Raw genomic sequence first — 7,500 nt, forward strand, 5'->3', positions numbered from 1 at the left:
AATCTTCAATATTTAAATCCTTTCTACGATAGACACAAGACTTGAAATTTGAGAGAGGGGACAAGTCGATTACATCGGCTCCAGTGTATCACTGGTACTTACTTTATCGACCTCGAAAGGCGAAGACGACCTCGGCGGAATTTGAACGTAAAGACGAATGAAATACTGCTAAGCTTTTCGCCCGCTGTGCTAACGTTTCTGCTAGCTCCTCGCCGCCTTGTCGCCTTGATGAATATTGAATGTTAAATATATAGACATTTATAAATATAAATATATAGATATTTATATATCTATCTATATGGTTATACTTGAATATCCATCATCTGAAAGTTTCCATCTTTTACTTTCTCTCGTTTTACCTGTATATTTATATATATATATATTTGATATTTCATACCAAAACAATTAAATAATATTACATAACATTACATAGTAACTAAATTGCTTTTCGACAGAATTGATTCCGCATTGTCTGTCTGTCTGTCTGTCTGTCTGTCTGTCTGTCTGTCTCTCTCTCTCTTTATATACATACATATATATATATATATATATATACACACATACATACATGCATACATATACACATGCATATATATATATATATGTATATATACACATATATATTTACATATATATATATATATATATATATATATATATATATATATATATATATATATACACATACATACGTACATATATATACAAATATGTTTGTGTGCGTGTGTGTGGGTGTGTCGGTGGGTGGGTGGATGTATATGTATAATGAGGCTCTCTACATGAGATCAACGCTCCTTATACGTCATCGCAAACTGTTTTATGTTAAAATACATGTAATTTGCTGAATTCTCGACTGCAATTATACAATTGAAAAGTCTTTAATAATTAATTCAAAACATGTCTAAAGTGAATTAAACAAACTAACGAAAGAAATAAATGAAACTCACAATTATTTAAATATTCATTATTTCAGTATTCATTATATACACGCATGACCTAGAGGGTAGGTCGTTGCACTCACATTCCCGACATCACGGTTTCAATTCCTAGACCGGGTTGGGCGTTGTGTTCGAGAGGAAGACATTTTTAAGTTACGTTGCTCCGCGACCACCTCGATACTCGACGTCGTACAGCGTACGAGTTTTCAGGCAACGTTGATTTGATTCGATGGAGGCGTGGTGGTGAGAGAACACAGCAGATAGGTTAGATCACTGCATGCGAATCATCTGTGCAGGATGTTCAGTAAGGAATTACAGAATCGTTTTTGTCGGCCCATGGAAAAAAAAACTACCGTCACATACATTCTTATATGCATACGCAAACATATATTCTTTTATTTGGTTCAGTCATTTGAATGCGGCCATGCTGAAGCACGGTCTTTAGTCGAACATACATATATACATACATACATATATATATACATACATACATACATATATATATATATAAATAAAAGCAGATGTGTGTGAGTCAATTTATATGTCTGATTAGTAACCTCATTCATTGTTTCTTCCAATAATCTATATCTTACACATAAAAACAACACAACACAAACACAAAAACAACACAGTACAGACGAGAATATCTATTTACATTTTCGAAATTAAATGGATTTTCGTGCTTCAGACAGAAAGAACAATATATGATTAAACAATATGTCATCTACTGATTCCAGGCAACATTTAAACGTCTGATCTACTCTGTCACCTAACATCAGGTACACAGATACGTAATTACTTCAAACTTTAGTTTTGTTTTAGAACAATACTCGAACTAAAAGTCTGAAAATTCAATGGCCACTTCTCGACACACACACGTCCATCCATACACACACACACACACACACACACACACACACACACACAACTCTTTATGTACGTATATATATACATATATATAAATTTATGTATACACACACATATTCTTTTATTCTTTTACTTGCTTCAGCTATGTGATTGTGGCCATGCTGGAGCACCGTCTTTCGTCGAGCAAATCGACCCCAAGACTTATTCTTTGTTAGCCTAGTATTTATTCTATCGGTCTCTTCGGCCGAAACGCTAAGTTACGGAGACGTAAACACACCAGCATCGGCAAATATAGTGGGTGGGGTGTCGTTTCCCATTCAAACTGCTCCAGCCTTCGCAATGTCTTCCTTGCTGTATGTGGCCGAGCATTAACCTGATGGAAGTAAACCTTTCGTCTTGAAACCAAAGATGGTCGTTTTTCTTCTAGCGCTGACTTAAGCCATTCAAGCTGCTCGCAAAAGATCTCCTTTGTTATCGTTTGGGTTCGGTTTAAAAGTTCAAAGTCAACCAAACCTTTCATATCCCACCAAACAGATAACAACACATTACGTGGGTGAAGACCTTCTTTAGCCTTGGGTGCCGGTGTTTCTCCTTTCACTACCCACTCTCTTCGGCAGTTTTATGTGTTGGATTTTAGAATCACCACAATAAATTTTTGTTAAATGCCATATCTCCATTTTCTTTCTTTTGAATGATTATAAACCATGATTTATATATAAACCTATGTTTAATGAATATTATTACTCTCAAGAAATATTAGGTATTGAAACAGTAATTCATTGGATGACACTATCCCTTAATGAGGCTAATTTAACCGCTTATTGAATGTGTATATATATATATATATATATATATATATATATATATATATATATATATATATATCTTTTTACATTGAAACTGAAGCTCAAATTTGTCTCGCGGCTCGACTTTCACACCACTGCGATCTTCAGGCGGAACATGAATATCGCAGTGGCATGACCCTCGAGTCAGGCGACAATCTCCCAGGCACAGTTTCAATATAAACAAGACATCCCCGAATCCATAACAATATCTATTGAGCACTCTTTTCTTATTCAATCGCCTTTAAGCAACGTACATACGAACAAACGTGTATGTATGTATGTATGTATGTATGTATGTATGTATGTATCTATCTATCTATCTATCTATATTACGTACATACATATAGATGTTTGTGTATATGTGCGTATGCATGCAGTGTTTTATATATTGACGTAGCGTTAGCGTCTAATTCATTATATCCATATATTTATATATCACTTGAAATGAAATTATTCTATTTCATTGAGCCATTGGCTATATTTGACACAGAAAGCATTATTCTAATTAAATTCGCGATATATATATAAATATATATTTCTCTTATTGTCATACATACACTCACACACTCACACACACGCACACACACATACATACCCTCTCACTCAGACACACACATCTATATACACATCCACACACCCACACACATATATGGTCCTATAAAATATGTTTATCTATCTATCTATCTATCTATCTATCTCTGTTCCTTTAATATGAATGGTATTATTATCATATATATATATATATATATATATATATATATATATATATATATATATATATGTGTGTGTGTGTGTGTGTGTGTGTGTGTGTGTATGTAAAACTACTATAAGAGAACCAAGTGGTATTTAGTCCGTATTTAGGCTCTGAGTTCAAATTTTGCCGGGGTCGACTTTGCCTTTCATCCTTTCGGAGTAGATAAAAAGAAGTATCAGTTGGACTGCGGGGTCATTGTGATCGACTTAACCCCCTCCCCTCAAATTGCTAGCTTTGTGCCAAACTTCGGAACCAACATATAATTTATTCGGAGTTCAAATTCCACTGAGGTCAACCTTGCCTTTTGTCTTTTATCAGGGTCGATAAAATAAGTACCAGTTGTGTACTAGGGTCGATGTAATCCATTCACATCCTACCCCAAAACCGCTGGCTTTGTGCCAAACTTTATAAACCAATATTAACTTTATTCATTGATGTTGTATATTATAACAATTTCTAAATATATTCTCTACCAGTTTATTCATATTTTATTTCTTTTTCTCTCTTTCTTCTTATTCTCAATTAATCTTAATTGTAATTGTCAGTTCTATAATCATAATTGAATCCCACAGAAATCGTAAATTTAAGAAAATCTCCATTCAAATGTGGGTTTGGTTCATCTTCATAAAACCGATCCCAAATGCTCTATACGTTATTTTTTTATTGGCAAAAATCTTCCAGTTGGTTGATTAATCTGTCAGCTGAAACATTAGTTTCTAGTAACATCCACACACACACACACACACACACACACACACACACAAATATGCACACACACACAAATATGCACACACACACACACACACGCATGCAATTCTAAAAAAAAAATCCTTTTTTGCGTTCGCTGCTGTAGCTCTTTGCTTGAAGATCGAAACCTCTCGATGTTACCATTTATTCATTAACTAATTCGTTAACAGATTAAATGGTCACAGTTGTAAACATATAATCTGGATAGAGAATTTGCCGGTTCCGTAGTAATTCTCTATAAGCCGATTTTGAATTAATGCATTTTCCCTGTTAATCTGATGTTATTTAGATGTTAAATACGTACATATTATTTCTCTTTTCCTGTTTCTCTTCCCCTCTCCCCCTCTCCCTCTCTCCCTCTCGCCTTCTCTCTCTTCCCGTTTACATACTTTGTGAGTAAATGACTAAGTGACCATCTGGATAAGCCAGGACATTTAGAAAAAAAAAGAAATCAATCAACTGAAATCGCACATTGCAAATCCATTCTGTAAATTGGAACAGTAAAAATATGCAAGACTTCTCTCAAGTTCGAGATGTGACATTGATCTTGTAATCTACATTCCAGCGACGAAGCTTTGTACGTTTGTTAGAAACCAGCTCCTTCCTCAGACGAAGAATTGATACAAAAGCAGAAGCGAACATAAATACATACAAACATGTATAGCACACACACACACACACACACACACACACACACACACACACACACACACACACACACACACACACACACACTCATAAACACACGCACATACATACGAGGGTGGCTGAAAAGTTCGCAGGCTGACTATCTTACTTGCCTTAATTTCAACTCTTTAAAAAATTTTAATTAATAACTCCAATGTTCCTTTTCAAGTAATCTGACATCTGAATGTTTAAAGAAGACATCAAACGTAACTTGTAGGGATTTCTCTTGAAAATGGACAAAATTTGGCATCGTGGTAAATATATATATATATATATATATATATATATATATATATATATATATATATATATATATATATGTCCAATCCTTGTTATTGGATTGGAATGCAAAGCTCTTACCACAGATAACTCTTAACACTATTGACAATTTTCAGCTTTTGCGACAATACCGTAATTATTTCTTGAGTATGAAATCCAATTTAAAATCCTGACAATTGATATTAAATACAGATATTAATGTCTCTTCAGACCACCAGTAGAGAAACAGCATATGTTGCATGATTCTCAGTACACTGTCTTGCGGCGATGATCCATTATTTATTTACTTTGCATCGCATAGCCCTGTGTGGTAAACAAGACCTACACTAGAAAGGCAACCTCTAGTTACAAACTGAATGTTAGAACGAATTGTGGTCGAAGTTATGTTGTGTACATATATACATTTAACACTTTCGTTAAAAGAAACGAAACCTCATATATATTTATACAGATGAGATGAAGTTTCATTTCCTTGCGTCTCGTTTAAACGTCGTGCATTAAATCTGATTCTCTGCAACATACTTGGGCTCATTCACACACACACACACACACACACACACACACACACGCACACACACACACACACGCGCACGAACGAACGCACGAACACACACAAACATGACCTTGTGGTTAGGTTTTTTTTACCTTACACTTATTAGATCGTAGGTTCGATTCCCAGACGGGCGCCACGTTGTGTTCTTGAGGAAAACACTTCATTTCATGTTGCTCCAAACCCCTTTCGAACAAGACGAAATGTTGGTTTGCTCGCCTAACCAGCGCGGTTGCGTCATTGGATGGCCAAAACGATGCAAAGTGCACTGTGACCAGCGATGGTAACAGCATCTGAAAGTCTGTTCAGTCACATGATCATGTGATATATATATTGTGTATATCGATGTATATATATATATATATATATATATATATATATATATATATATATATATATATATATATATATATATATATATATATATAAGTGTGATATCCATGTGATACACATATGGCTGTGTGTGTGTCTTTGTGTCTGTGGTTGTGTTTACGTCGCCATGAATTAGTGATTCGGCAAATGACACCGATAGAATAAGTACCAGGTTTTACATCTACCAAATTCATTTCAGAATGTTTTGGTAGGACCAAGCTGTGGGACTGAACCTGAAACTAAATAGTTGGCAAGCGAGTTTCTTAACCACATAGCAATTCCAGCACCTGTTTTTATATATTTCATATCTTTTTTGTGTTTTATAATTATTTTGCTCATTATTTTACTATTAATATTAATATTTTTTCTTCTTCCCTAGACAACTACAATCCTTCATACTCGTTTCATTTTAAAACATTTCTTTTTGACGTTTTTCAAATCTCCGGATAAGTTTTTATTTTTTCATTTCTAGCAACGCGTCTCACTTCCCTGTATTTTGTTCTCCTCACTTACTGCGTCTGTCATTTTCTTCTCTCTCCATCTCGCAATTCTTCCTAACCGTTTCATATTTAATAATTTCTTTTTGACGATTTCCATCTCCTTTAACAATGCTTCTCACTCTGTCTTCCACCTTGCTCTCCAGCTTCCGTCTGCCATTTTCCTTCTTTTTCCATCTTACATTTCTCCCCTCTTCTTTTTTTGTTATATCTAATTTACAACACATTCTTATGATTTTTTCTCACCTCTGCCTGTTCTTCGTAACGAATTATCCTTCTGATTGTTATAAAACATATTTCGTAAAATTCAAAAACTTATTCTTTTATATGAATGATTAATTTTCTCAGAGTGTACAAAAGTTAAAATAACTTGGCCAGGTTGTAAGGAAACAATAACTATAATTTAATACTACTCTGACACTAAAATGTGTCTCAATACATTTTATTCTTCACAGATAAAAACAATAGAAACAAGTCAAGTCCGCATCTGAATAGGTTGAACACAAATATTCGTTTCTACTCTAGGCACAAGGCCCGAAGTTTTGGGGGAAGGTCGATTATATTGACCTCAGTACGTAACTGGTACATATGTTTTCGGTTTCTTTTGTTGAACCACTAAGCTACGAGGACATAATGAAGCATCAGTGGTTGTCAAGCAATGGGAAGATGGGAAACACAGGCACGAAATACAAAGATCAAAAACAGACACACGTATATACTTACTGTATATATATGCATGTATACACACACACATGCATATTTATATATACAGGATTAGCCAAAAGTCACCTGACAGTAAATCAAAACCATTTAATTCGAAGATTTATTTATGTTTAACAACTGAATTAATTTAATAAAAGCATCTAAATATGAAACATCATGAAAATTGTTCAAACTGAAGTCCTTGAGCGACAATTTTTTCCATTCGAGTCAATAGAGAATTACAGATAGAATTTATGGAATT

At 34.3% G+C, this 7,500-nt stretch overlaps 1 protein-coding gene across 3 annotated transcripts in view; it reads right to left on the reverse strand.

The window, feature by feature from the left end:
- Window positions 1-7,500, reverse strand: part of LOC106868770 (cysteinyl leukotriene receptor 2) — a 200,592-nt gene that overhangs the window by 78,384 nt on the left and 114,708 nt on the right. The gene's annotated exons all lie outside the window — the stretch shown is intronic.

Source organism: Octopus bimaculoides, chromosome 25, assembly GCF_046866305.1.
Source record: "Octopus bimaculoides isolate indiv1 chromosome 25, ASM4686630v1, whole genome shotgun sequence".
Lineage (NCBI taxonomy): Eukaryota > Metazoa > Mollusca > Cephalopoda > Octopoda > Octopodidae > Octopus > Octopus bimaculoides.